Genomic DNA, 16,171 nt, shown 5'->3' with positions numbered 1-16,171 from the left:
CTACCAGGAAAAATTACCTACTGAAAAATTACCAGGAAACATCACCCTCTGGAAAACGACCAGGAAACATCACCCTCTGGAAAATTACCAGGAAACATCACCCTCTGGAAAACTAGCAGGAAAAATAACCCTCTGGAAAACTACTCGGAAACATGACACACTGGAAAACTATCAGGAAATATCACCCTCTGGAAAACTATCAGGAAACATCACACTCTGGAAAACTACCGGGAAACATCACAATCTGGAAAACAACCGGGAAACATCACAATCTGGAAAACTACAAGGATGCATCAACATCTGGAAAACTACGAGGAAACATTAGCCTCTGGAAAACTACCAGGAAACATCAGCCCTATGGAAAACTATCAGGAAACATCAGCCTCTGGTGAACTACCAGAAAACATAACCATTTGAAAAACTACCAGGAAAAATCACCATCTGGAAAACTACCCGGAAACATCAGCACCAAGAAAACTACCAGGAAAATTAACCCTCTGAAAAACTACCAGGAAAATTAACCCTCTGAAAAACTACCAGGAAACATCACCATCTGGAAAACTACCAGGAAACATCAACCTGTGGAAAACTAACAGGAAAAATGACCTTCTGGAAGCTGACCAGGAAATATCACAAGATGGAAACTAATAGGAAACATCACCCTCTAGAAAACTACAAGGAAACATCACCCTCTGGAAAACTACCAGGAAAAACAACCCTCTGGAAAACTACCAGGAAACAACACCCGCTGGAAAACTATCAGGAAACATCACGCTCTGGAAAACTACCAGGAAACATCACCCGCTGGAAAACTACCAGATACATCACCAACTGGAAAACTACCAGGAAACATCACCCTCTGGAAAACTAGCAGGAAAAATAACCCTCTGGAAAACTACTAGGAAACATCACACACTGGAAAACTACCACGAAACAACACACTCTGGAAAACTATCAGTAAACATCACACTCTGGAAAACTTCCGGGAAACATCACAATCTGGAAAACTACCGGGAAACATCACAATCTGGAAAACTACAAGGATGCATCACCATCTGGAAAACTACGAGTAAACATTAGCCTCTGGAAATCTACCAGGAAACATCAGCCCTATGGAAAACTATCAGGAAACATCACCCTCTGGTGAACTACCAGAAAACATAACCATTTGAAAAACTACCAGGAAAAATCACCACCTGGAAAAATACCCAGAAACATCACCACCAAGAAAACTACCAGGAAACTTAACCCTCTGAAAAACTACCAGGAAAATTAACCCTCTGAAAAACTACCAGGAAACATCACCATCTGGAAAACTACCAGGAAACATCACCATCTGGAAAACTACCAGGAAACATCACCATCCGGAAAACTACAAAGAAACAGCATCATCTGGAAAATTACAAAGAAACATCACCATCAGGAAAACTATCAGGAAACATCACCCTCTGGAAATCTACCAGGAAACATCACCCTCTGGAAAACTACCAGGAAACATCACCATCTGGAAAACTACCAGGAAACATTACCCTCTTGAAACAACCAGGAAACATCACCATCTGGAAAACTACCAGGAAGCATCATCCTCCGGAAAATGACGAAGAATCATCACCATCTGGAAAACTACGAAGAAACATCACCCTCTGGAAAACTACAAGGAAACATCACCATCTGGAAAACTACAAGGAAACATCACCCTCTGGGAAACTATGACGAAAAATTACCATCTGGAAAACTGCGAAGAAACATCACCATCTGGAAAACTACCAGGAAACATGACCATCTGGAAAACTGCCAGAAAACATCACCCTCTGGAAAACTACAAGGGAACATCGCCATCTGGAAAACTACGAGGACACTTCACCCTCTGGAAAACTACCAGGAAACATCACCATCTGGAAAACTATCAGGAAAAATAACCCTCTGGAACACTACCAGGAAACATCACCATCTGGAAAACTACCAGGAAACATCACCCTCTGGAAAACTACGAGGAAACATCACCATCTGGAAATCTACCAGGAAAAATGACCTTCTGGAAAATTGCCAGGAAACATCACCCTCTGTGAAACGACCAGGTAACATCACCCTCTTGAAAACTACCAGGAAAAATAACCCTCTGGAAAACTACCAGGAAACATCACCATCTGGAAAACTACCAGGAAACATCATGCTCTTGAAACTACCAGGAAACATCACCATCTGGAAAACTACCAGGAAAAATGAGCTTCTCGAAGATTACCAGGAAACATCACCCTCTGGAAAACTACGATGAAACATCACAATCTGGAAAACTACAAGGAAACATCAGCCTCTGGACATCTACCAGGAAACAACATCCCTCTTGAAAACTACCAGGAAAAATAACCATCTGGAAAACTACCAGGAAACATCACCATCTGGAAATCTACCAGGAAACATCGCCATCTGGAAAACTACCAGGAAGCATCATCCTCCGGAAATTGACGAAGAAACATCACCATCTGGAAAACTACGAAGAAACATCACCTCTGGAAAACTACAAGGAAACATCACCATCTGGAAAACTACAAGGAAACATCACCCTCTGCGAAACTACGACGAAAAATTACCATCTGGAAAACTACGAAGAAACATCACCATGTGGAAAACTACCAGGAAACATGACCATCTGGAAAACTGCCAGGAAACATCACCCTCTGGAAAACTACAAGGAAACATCGCCATCTGGAAAACTACGAGGACACTTCACCCTCTGGAAAACTACCAGGAAACATCACCATCTGGAAAACTATCAGGAAAAATAACCCTCTGGAAAACTACCAGGAAACATCACCATCTGGAAAACTACCAGGAAACATCACCCTCTGGAAAACTACGAGGAAACATCACCATCTGGAAATCTACCAGGAAAAATGACCTTCTGGAAAATTGCCAGGAAACATCACCCTCTGTGAAACGACCAGGTAACATCACCCTCTTGAAAACTACCAGGAAAAATAACCCTCTGGAAAACTACCAGGAAACATCACCATCTGGAAATCTACCAGGAAACATCACCCTCTTGAAACTACCAGGAAACATCACCATCTGGAAAACTAAGAAGAAACATCACCCTTTGGAAAACAAGAAGGAAACATCACCATCTGGAAAACTACCAGGAAAAATGAGATTCTCGAAGATTACCAGGAAACATCACCCTCTGGAAAACTAATAGGAAACATCACCATCTGGAAAACTACCAGGACACATCACCCTCTGGAAAACTAATAGGAAACATCACCCTCTGGAAAACTACCAGGAAACATCACCCTGTGGAAAACTACCAGGAAAAATAGCCCTCTGGAAAACTACAAGGAAACATCACCCTCTGGAAAACTATCAGGAAATATCACCCTCTGGAAAACTACCAGGAAAAAAAACCCTCAGGACAACTACTAGGAAACATCACCATCTGGAAATCTACCAGGAAACATCACCCTCTGGAAAACTACGATTAAACATCACCATCTGGAAAACTACACGGAAACATCAGCCTCTGGACATCTACCAGGAAACAATATCCCTCTGGAGATCTACCAGGAAACATCATCCTCTGGAAAAAAAAAACAGGAAACAACACTATCTGGAAAACTACCTGGAAACATCACCATTTGGAAAACGACCAGGAAACAACACCCTCTGGAAAACTACGAAGAAACATCACCATCTGGATAACCACGAAGAAACATCACCATCTGGAAAACTCCCAATAAACATGACCCTCTGGAAAACTACCAGGAAACATCACCATCTGGAAAACTATGAGGAAACATCACCATCTGGAAAACTACCAGGAAACATCACCATCTGGAAAATTATGAGGAAACATCACCATCTGGAAAACTACCAGGAAACATCACCCTCTGGAAAACTACCAGGAAAAATAACCCTCTGGAAAACTACCAGGAAACATCATCCTCTGGAAAACTACGAGGAAACATCAACATTGGGAAAGATACCAAGAAAAATAACCCTCTGGAATACTACCAGGAAACATCACCATCTGGAAAACTACCCGGAAACATCACACTCAGGAAAACAACCAGGAAACATCACCATCTGGAAAATTACCAGGAAACATCACCCTCTGGAAAACTACTAGGAAACATCACCATCTGGAAAGTTATGAGGAAACATCACTATCTGGAAAACTACCAGGAAACATCACCCCTGGAAAACGACCAGGAAAAATCGCCTTCTGGAATACTAGCAGGAAACATCACCCTCTGTAAAACAACCAGGAAAAATAACGCTCTGGAAAACTACCAGGAAACATCGCCATCTGGAAAAGTACCAGGAAACATCATCCTCTGGAAAACTACCAGGAAACATCTCCCTCTGGAAAACTACCAAGAAACATCATCCTCTGGAAAATGACGAAGAAGCATAACCATCAGGAAAACTATGAAGAAAAATCGCCATCTGGAAAACTACCAGTTAACATCAGCCTCTGGTAAACTGCCAGGAAACATCACCATCTGGAAAACTACCAGGAAACATCACCCTCTGGAAAACTACGAAGAAACAGCACCATCTGGAAAACTACCAGGAAACATCACCATGTGGAAAACTACCAGGAAACATCACCCACTGGAAAACTACCAAGAAGCATCACCATCTGGAAAACTACCAGGAAAAATGACCTTCTGGAAAATTACCAGGAAACATCACCCTCTGGAAAACTACCTGGAAACATCATGATCTGGAAAACTACCAGGAAACATCACCCTCTGGAAAACTACCAGGAAACATCACCCTCTGGAAAACTAATAGGAAACATCACCCTCTTGAAAACTCCCAGGAAACATCACCATCTGGAAAACTATAAGGAAACATCACCCTCTGGAAAATGACGAAGAAACATAACCATCTGGAAAACTACCAGGAAACATCACCCTCTTGAAAACTACCAGGAAACATCACCATCTGGAAAACTACCAGGAAACATCACCATCCGGAAAACTACAAAGAAACAGCATCATCTGGAAAATTACAAAGAAACATCACCATCAGGAAAACTATCAGGAAACATCACCCTCTGGAAATCTACCAGGAAACATCACCCTCTGGAAAACTACCAGGAAACATCACCATCTGGAAAACTACCAGGAAACATTACCCTCTTGAAACAACCAGGAAACATCACCATCTGGAAAACTAACAGGAAGCATCATCCTCCGGAAAATGACGAAGAATCATCACCATCTGGAAAACTACGAAGAAACATCACCCTCTGGAAAACTACAAGGAAACATCACCATCTGGAAAACTACAAGGAAACATCACCCTCTGTGAAACTATGACGAAAAATTACCATCTGGAAAACTGCGAAGAAACATCACCATCTGGAAAACTACCAGGAAACATGACCATCTGGAAAACTGCCAGAAAACATCACCCTCTGGAAAACTACAAGGGAACATCGCCATCTGGAAAACTACGAGGACACTTCACCCTCTGGAAAACTACCAGGAAACATCACCATCTGGAAAACTATCAGGAAAAATAACCCTCTGGAAAACTACCAGGAAACATCACCATCTGGAAATCTACCAGGAAACATCACCCTCTTGAAACTACCAGGAAACATCACCATCTGGAAAACTAAGAAGAAACATCACCCTTTGGAAAACAAGAAGGAAACATCACCATCTGGAAAACTACCAGGAAAAATGAGATTCTCGAAGATTACCAGGAAACATCACCCTCTGGAAAACTAATAGGAAACATCACCATCTGGAAAACTACCAGGACACATCACCCTCTGGAAAACTAATAGGAAACATCACCCTCTGGAAAACTACCAGGAAACATCACCCTGTGGAAAACTACCAGGAAAAATAGCCCTCTGGAAAACTACAAGGAAACATCACCCTCTGGAAAACTATCAGGAAATATCACCCTCTGGAAAACTACCAGGAAAAAAAACCCTCAGGACAACTACTAGGAAACATCACCATCTGGAAATCTACCAGGAAACATCACCCTCTGGAAAACTACGATTAAACATCACCATCTGGAAAACTACACGGAAACATCAGCCTCTGGACATCTACCAGGAAACAATATCCCTCTGGAGATCTACCAGGAAACATCATCCTCTGGAAAAAAAAAACAGGAAACAACACTATCTGGAAAACTACCTGGAAACATCACCATTTGGAAAACGACCAGGAAACAACACCCTCTGGAAAACTACGAAGAAACATCACCATCTGGATAACCACGAAGAAACATCACCATCTGGAAAACTCCCAATAAACATGACCCTCTGGAAAACTACCAGCAAACATCACCATCTGGAAAACTATGAGGAAACATCACCATCTGGAAAACTACCAGGAAACATCACCATCTGGAAAATTATGAGGAAACATCACCATCTGGAAAACTACCAGGAAACATCACCCTCTGGAAAACTACCAGGAAAAATAACCCTCTGGAAAACTACCAGGAAACATCATCCTCTGGAAAACTACGAGGAAACATCAACATTGGGAAAGATACCAAGAAAAATAACCCTCTGGAATACTACCAGGAAACATCACCATCTGGAAAACTACCCGGAAACATCACACTCAGGAAAACAACCAGGAAACATCACCATCTGGAAAATTACCAGGAAACATCACCCTCTGGAAAACTACTAGGAAACATCACCATCTGGAAAGTTATGAGGAAACATCACTATCTGGAAAACTACCAGGAAACATCACCCCTGGAAAACGACCAGGAAAAATCGCCTTCTGGAATACTAGCAGGAAACATCACCCTCTGTAAAACAACCAGGAAAAATAACGCTCTGGAAAACTACCAGGAAACATCGCCATCTGGAAAAGTACCAGGAAACATCATCCTCTGGAAAACTACCAGGAAACATCTCCCTCTGGAAAACTACCAAGAAACATCATCCTCTGGAAAATGACGAAGAAGCATAACCATCAGGAAAACTATGAAGAAAAATCGCCATCTGGAAAACTACCAGTTAACATCAGCCTCTGGTAAACTGCCAGGAAACATCACCATCTGGAAAACTACCAGGAAACATCACCCTCTGGAAAACTACGAAGAAACAGCACCATCTGGAAAACTACCAGGAAACATCACCATGTGGAAAACTACCAGGAAACATCACCCACTGGAAAACTACCAAGAAGCATCACCATCTGGAAAACTACCAGGAAAAATGACCTTCTGGAAAATTACCAGGAAACATCACCCTCTGGAAAACTACCTGGAAACATCATGATCTGGAAAACTACCAGGAAACATCACCCTCTGGAAAACTACCAGGAAACATCACCCTCTGGAAAACTAATAGGAAACATCACCCTCTTGAAAACTCCCAGGAAACATCACCATCTGGAAAACTATAAGGAAACATCACCCTCTGGAAAATGACGAAGAAACATAACCATCTGGAAAACTACCAGGAAACATCACCCTCTTGAAAACTACCAGGAAACATCACCATCTGGAAAACTACCAGGAAACATCACCATCCGGAAAACTACAAAGAAACAGCATCATCTGGAAAATTACAAAGAAACATCACCATCAGGAAAACTATCAGGAAACATCACCCTCTGGAAATCTACCAGGAAACATCACCCTCTGGAAAACTACCAGGAAACATCACCATCTGGAAAACTACCAGGAAACATTACCCTCTGGAAAACTACGAGGAAACATCACCATCTGGAAATCTACCAGGAAGCATCATCCTCCGGAAAATGACGAAGAATCATCACCATCTGGAAAACTACGAAGAAACATCACCCTCTGGAAAACTACAAGGAAACATCACCATCTGGAAAACTACAAGGAAACATCACCCTCTGTGAAACTATGACGAAAAATTACCATCTGGAAAACTGCGAAGAAACATCACCATCTGGAAAACTACCAGGAAACATGACCATCTGGAAAACTGCCAGAAAACATCACCCTCTGGAAAACTACAAGGGAACATCGCCATCTGGAAAACTACGAGGACACTTCACCCTCTGGAAAACTACCAGGAAACATCACCATCTGGAAAACTATCAGGAAAAATAACCCTCTGGAAAACTACCAGGAAACATCACCATCTGGAAAACTACCAGGAAACATCACCCTCTGGAAAACTACGAGGAAACATCACCATCTGGAAATCTACCAGGAAAAATGACCTTCTGGAAAATTGCCAGGAAACATCACCCTCTGTGAAACGACTAGGTAACATCACCCTCTTGAAAACTACAAGGAAAAATAACCCTCTGGAAAACTACCAGGAAACATCACCATCTGGAAATCTACCAGGAAACATGACCCTCTTGAAACTACCAGGAAACATCACCATCTGGAAAACTAAGAAGAAACATCACCCTTTGGAAAACAAGAAGGAAACATCACCATCTGGAAAACTACCAGGAAAAATGAGATTCTCGAAGATTACCAGGAAACATCACCCTCTGGAAAACTAATAGGAAACATCACCATCTGGAAAACTACCAGGACACATCACCCTCTGGAAAACTAATAGGAAACATCACCCTCTGGAAAACTACCAGGAAACATCACCCTCTGGAAAACTACCAGGAAAAATAGCCCTCTGGAAAACTACAAGGAAACATCACCCTCTGGAAAACTACCAGGAAAAAAAACCCTCAGGACAACTACTAGGAAACATCAGCCTCTGGACATCTACCAGGAAACAACATCCCTCTGGAGATCTACCAGGAAACATCATCCTCTGGAAAAAAAAACAGGAAACAACACTATCTGGAAAACTACCTGGAAACATCACCATTTGGAAAACGACCAGGAAACAACACCCTCTGGAAAACTACGAAGAAACATCACCATCTGGATAACCACGAAGAAACATCACCATCTGGAAAACTCCCAATAAACATGACCCTCTGGAAAGCTACCAGGAAACATCACCATCTGGAAAACTATGAGGAAACATCACCATCTGGAAAACTACGAGGAAACATCACCATCTGGAAAATTATGAGGAAACATCACCATCTGGAAAACTACCAGGAAACATCACCCTCTGGAAAACTACCAGGAAAAATAACCCTCTGGAAAACTACCAGGAAACATCATCCTCTGGAAAACTACGAGGAAACATCAACATTGGGAAAGATACCAAGAAAAATAACCCTCTGGAATACTACCAGGAAACATCACCATCTGGAAAACTACCAGGAAACATCACACTCAGGAAAACAACCAGGAAACATCACCATCTGGAAAATTACCAGGAAACATCACCCTCTGGAAAACTACCAGGAAACATCACCATCTGGAAAGTTATGAGGAAACATCACTATCTGGAAAACTACCAGGAAACATCACCCCTGGAAAACGACCAGGAAAAATCGCCTTCTGGAATACTAGCAGGAAACATCACCCTCTGTAAAACAACCAGGAAAAATAACGCTCTGGAAAACTACCAGGAAACATCGCCATCTGGAAAACTACCAGGAAACATCATCCTCTGGAAAACTACCAGGAAACATCTCCCTCTGGAAAACTACCAAGAAACATCACCCTCTGGAAAATGACGAAGAAGCATAACCATCAGGAAAACTATGAAGAAAAATCGCCATCTGGAAAACTACCAGTTAACATCAGCCTCTGGTAAACTGCCAGGAAACATCACCATCTGGAAAACTACCAGGAAACATCACCCTCTGGAAAACTACGAAGAAACAGCACCATCTGGAAAACTACCAGGAAACATCACCATGTGGAAAACTACCAGGAAACATCACCCACTGGAAAACTACCAAGAAGCATCACCATCTGGAAAACTACCTGGAAAAATGACCTTCTGGAAAATTACCAGGAAACATCACCCTCTGGAAAACTACCTGGAAACATCATGATCTGGAAAACTACCAGGAAACATCACCCTCTGGAAAACTACCAGGAAACATCACCCTCTGGAAAACTAATAGGAAACATCACCCTCTTGAAAACTCCCAGGAAACATCACCATCTGGAAAACTATAAGGAAACATCACCCTCTGGAAAATGACGAAGAAACATAACCATCTGGAAAACTACCAGGAAACATCACCCTCTTGAAAACTACCAGGAAACATCACCATCTGGAAAACTACCAGGAAACATCACCATCCGGAAAACTACAAAGAAACAGCATCATCTGGAAAATTACAAAGAAACATCACCATCAGGAAAACTATCAGGAAACATCACCCTCTGGAAATCTACCAGGAAACATCACCCTCTGGAAAACTACCAGGAAACATCACCATCTGGAAAACTACCAGGAAACATTACCCTCTTGAAACAACCAGGAAACATCACCATCTGGAAAACTACCAGAGGGCATCATCCACCGGAAAATGACGAAGAATCATCACCATCTTGAAAACTACGAAGAAACATCACCCTCTGGAAAACTACAAGGAAACATCACCATCTGGAAAACTACAAGGAAACATCACCCTCTGGGAAACTATGACGAAAAATTACCATCTGGAAAACTGCGAAGAAACATCACCATCTGGAAAACTACCAGGAAACATGACCATCTGGAAAACTGCCAGAAAACATCACCCTCTGGAAAACTACAAGGGAACATCGCCATCTGGAAAACTACGAGGACACTTCACCCTCTGGAAAACTACCAGGAAACATCACCATCTGGAAAACTATCAGGAAAAATAACCCTCTGGAACACTACCAGGTAACATCACCATCTGGAAAACTACCAGGAAACATCACCCTCTGGAAAACTACGAAGAAACAGCACCATCTGGAAAACTACCAGGAAACATTAGCATGTGGAAAACTACCAGGAAACATCACCCACTGGAAAACTACCAAGAAGCATCACCATCTGGAAAACTACCAGGAAAAATGACCTTCTGGAAAATTACCAGGAAACATCACCCTCTGGAAAACTACCTGGAAACATCATGATCTGGAAAACTACCAGGAAACATCACCCTCTGGAAAACTACCAGGAAACATCACCCTCTGGAAAACTAATAGGAAACATCACCCTCTTGAAAACTCCCAGGAAACATCACCATCTGGAAAACTATAAGGAAACATCACCCTCTGGAAAATGACGAAGAAACATAACCATCTGGAAAACTACCAGGAAACATCACCCTCTTGAAAACTACCAGGAAACATCACCATCTGGAAAACTACCAGGAAACATCACCATCCGGAAAACTACAAAGAAACAGCATCATCTGGAAAATTACAAAGAAACATCACCATCAGGAAAACTATCAGGAAACATCACCCTCTGGAAATCTACCAGGAAACATCACCCTCTGGAAAACTACCAGGAAACATCACCATCTGGAAAACTACCAGGAAACAACACCATCTGGAAATCTACCAAGAAACATCAACATCTGGAAAAGTACCAGGAAACATCACCCTCTTGAAAACTACCAGGAAACATCACCATCCGGAAAACTACAAAGAAACAGCATCATCTGGAAAATTACAAAGAAACATCACCATCAGGAAAACTATCAGGAAACATCACCCTCTGGAAATCTACCAGGAAACATCACCCTCTGGAAAACTATGATGAAAAATTACCATCTGGAAAACTGCCAGAAAACATCACCCTCTGGAAAACTACAAGGGAACATCGCCATCTGGAAAACTACGAGGACACTTCACCCTCTGGAAAACTACCAGGAAACATCACCATCTGGAAAACTATCAGGAAAAATAACCCTCTGGAACACTACCAGGAAACATCACCATCTGGAAAACTACCAGGAAACATCACCCTCTGGAAAACTACGAGGAAACATCACCATCTGGAAATCTACCAGGAAAAATGACCTTCTGGAAAATTGCCAGGAAACATCACCGTCTGTGAAACGACCAGGTAACATCACCCTCTTGAAAACTACCAGGAAAAATAACCCTCTGGAAAACTACCAGGAAACATCACCATCTGGAAAACTACCAGGAAACATCATGCTCTTGAAACTACCAGGAAACATCACCATCTGGAAAACTACCAGGAAAAATGAGCTTCTCGAAGATTACCAGGAAACATCACCCTCTGGAAAACTACGATGAAACATCACAATCTGGAAAACTACAAGGAAACATCAGCCTCTGGACATCTACCAGGAAACAACATCCCTCTTGAAAACTACCAGGAAAAATAACCATCTGGAAAACTACCAGGAAACATCACCATCTGGAAATCTACCAGGAAACATCGCCATCTGGAAAACTACCAGGAAGCATCATCCTCCGGAAATTGACGAAGAAACATCACCATCTGGAAAACTACGAAGAAACATCACCCTCTGGAAAACTACAAGGAAACATCACCATCTGGAAAACTACAAGGAAACATCACCCTCTGCGAAACTACGACGAAAAATTACCATCTGGAAAACTACGAAGAAACATCAACATCTGGAAAACTACCAGGAAACATGACCATCTGGAAAACTGCCAGGAAACATCACCCTCTGGAAAACTACAAGGAAACATCGCCATCTGGAAAGTTATGAGGAAACATCACTATCTGGAAAACTACCAGGAAACATCACCCCTGGAAAACGACCAGGAAAAATCGCCTTCTGGAATACTAGCAGGAAACATCACCCTCTGTAAAACAACCAGGAAAAATAACGCTCTGGAAAACTACCAGGAAACATCGCCATCTGGAAAACTACCAGGAAACATCTTCCTCTGGAAAACTACCAGGAAACATCTCCCTCTGGAAAACTACCAAGAAACATCACCCTCTGGAAAATGACGAAGAAGCATAACCATCAGGAAAACTATGAAGAAAAATCGCCATCTGGAAAACTACCAGTTAACATCAGCCTCTGGTAAACTGCCAGGAAACATCACCATCTGGAAAACTACCAGGAAACATCACCCTCTGGAAAACTACGAAGAAACAGCACCATCTGGAAAACTACCAGGAAACATCACCATGTGGAAAACTACCAGGAAACATCACCCACTGGAAAACTACCAAGAAGCATCACCATCTGGAAAACTACCAGGAAAAATGACCTTCTGGAAAATTACCAGGAAACATCACCCTCTGGAAAACTACCTGGAAACATCATGATCTGGAAAGCTACCAGGAAACATCACCCTCTGGAAAACTACCAGGAAACATCACCCTCTGGAAAACTAATAGGAAACATCACCCTCTTGAAAACTCCCAGGAAACATCACCATCTGGAAAACTATAAGGAAACATCACCCTCTGGAAAATGACGAAGAAACATAACCATCTGGAAAACTACCAGGAAACATCACCCTCTTGAAAACTACCAGGAAACATCACCATCTGGAAAACTACCAGGAAACATCACCATCCGGAAAACTACAAAGAAACAGCATCATCTGGAAAATTACAAAGAAACATCACCATCAGGAAAACTATCAGGAAACATCACCCTCTGGAAATCTACCAGGAAACATCACCCTCTGGAAAACTACCAGGAAACATCACCATCTGGAAAACTACCAGGAAACATTACCCTCTTGAAACAACCAGGAAACATCACCATCTGGAAAACTACCAGGAAGCATCATCCACCGGAAAATGACGAAGAATCATCACCATCTGGAAAACTACGAAGAAACATCACCCTCTGGAAAACTACAAGGAAACATCACCATCTGGAAAACTACAAGGAAACATCACCCTCTGGGAAACTATGACGAAAAATTACCATCTGGAAAACTGCGAAGAAACGTCACCATCTGGAAAACTACCAGGAAACATGACCATCTGGAAAACTGCCAGAAAACATCACCCTCTGGAAAACTACAAGGGAACATCGCCATCTGGAAAACTACGAGGACACTTCACCCTCTGGAAAACTAACAGGGAACATCACCATCTGGAAAACTATCAGGAAAAATAACCCTCTGGAACACTACCAGGAAACATCACCATCTGGAAAACTACCAGGAAACATCACCCTCTGGAAAACTACGAGGAAACATCACCATCTGGAAATCTACCAGGACAAATGACCTTCTGGAAAATTGCCAGGAAACATCACCCTCTGTGAAACGACCAGGTAACATCACCCTCTTGAAAACTACCAGGAAAAATAACCCTCTGGAAAACCACCAGGAAACATCACCATCTGGAAAACTACCAGGAAACATCATGCTCTTGAAACTACCAGGAAACATCACCATCTGGAAAACTACCAGGAAAAATGAGCTTCTCGAAGATTACCAGGAAACATCACCCTTGGGAAAACTACGATGAAACATCACAATCTGGAAAACTACAAGGAAACATCAGCCTCTGGACATCTACCAGGAAACAACATCCCTCTTGAAAACTACCAGGAAAAATAACCATCTGGAAAACTACCAGGAAACATCACCATCTGGAAATCTACCAGGAAACATCGCCATCTGGAAAACTACCAGGAAGCATCATCCTCCGGAAATTGACGAAGAAACATCACCATCTGGAAAACTACGAAGAAACATCACCCTCTGGAAAACTACAAGGAAACATCACCATCTGGAAAACTACAAGGAAACATCACCCTCTGCGAAACTACGACGAAAAATTACCATCTGGAAAACTACGAAGAAACATCACCATCTGGAAAACTACCAGGAAACATGACCATCTGGAAAACTGCCAGGAAACATCACCCTCTGGAAAACTACAAGGAAACATCGCCATCTGGAAAGTTATGAGGAAACATCACTATCTGGAAAACTACCAGGAAACATCACCCCTGGAAAACGACCAGGAAAAATCGCCTTCTGGAATACTAGCAGGAAACATCACCCTCTGTAAAACAACCAGGAAAAATAACGCTCTGGAAAACTACCAGGAAACATCGCCATCTGCAAAACTACCAAGAAACATCACCCTGTGGAAAATGACGAAGAAGCATAACCATCAGGAAAACTATGAAGAAAAATCGCCATCTGGAAAACTACCAGTTAACATCAGCCTCTGGTAAACTGCCAGGAAACATCACCATCTGGAAAACTACCAGGAAACATCACCCTCTGGAAAACTACGAAGAAACAGCACCATCTGGAAAACTACCAGGAAACATTAGCATGTGGAAAACTACCAGGAAACATCACCCACTGGAAAACTACCAAGAAGCAACACCATCTGGAAAACTACCAGGAAAAATGACCTTCTGGAAAATTACCAGGAAACATCACCCTCTGGAAAACTACCTGGAAACATCATGATCTGGAAAACTACCAGGAAACATCACCCTCTGGAAAACTACCAGGAAACATCACCCTCTGGAAAACTACCAGGAAACATCACCATCTGGAAAACTAAGAGGAAACATTACCCTCTTGAAACAACCAGGAAACATCACCATCTGGAAAACTACCAGGAAGCATCATCCACCGGAAAATGACGAAGAATCATCACCATCTGGAAAACTACGAAGAAACATCACCCTCTGGAAAACTACAAGGAAACATCACCATCTGGAAAACTACAAGGAAACATCACCCTCTGGGAAACTATGACGAAAAATTACCATCTGGAAAACTGCGAAGAAACATCACCATCTGGAAAACTACCAGGAAACATGACCATCTGGAAAACTGCCAGAAAACATCACCCTCTGGAAAACTACAAGGGAACATCGCCATCTGGAAAACTACGAGGACACTTCACCCTCTGGAAAACTACCAGGAAACATCACCATCTGGAAAACTATCAGGAAAAATAAGCCTCTGGAACACTACCAGGAAACATCACCATCTGGAAAACTACCAGGAAACATCACCCTCTGGAAAACTACGAGGAAACATCACCATCTGGAAATCTACCAGGAAAAATGACCTTCTGGAAAATTGCCAGGAAACATCACCCTCTGTGAAACGACCAGGTAACATCACCCTCTTGAAAACTACCAGGAAAAATAACCCTCTGGAAAACTACCAGGAAACATCACCATCTGGAAAACTACCAGGAAACATCATGCTCTTGAAACTACGAGGAAACATCACCATCTGGAAAACTACCAGGAAAAATGAGCTTCTCGAAGATTACCAGGAAACATCACTCTCTGGAAAACTACGATGAAACATCACAATCTGGAAAACTACAAGGAAACATCAGCCTCTGGACATCTACCAGGAAACAACATCCCTC

Source organism: Carcharodon carcharias, chromosome 6, assembly GCF_017639515.1.
Source record: "Carcharodon carcharias isolate sCarCar2 chromosome 6, sCarCar2.pri, whole genome shotgun sequence".
NCBI classification, from domain to species: domain Eukaryota; kingdom Metazoa; phylum Chordata; class Chondrichthyes; order Lamniformes; family Lamnidae; genus Carcharodon; species Carcharodon carcharias.
This window is presented reverse-complemented; position numbering follows the sequence as displayed.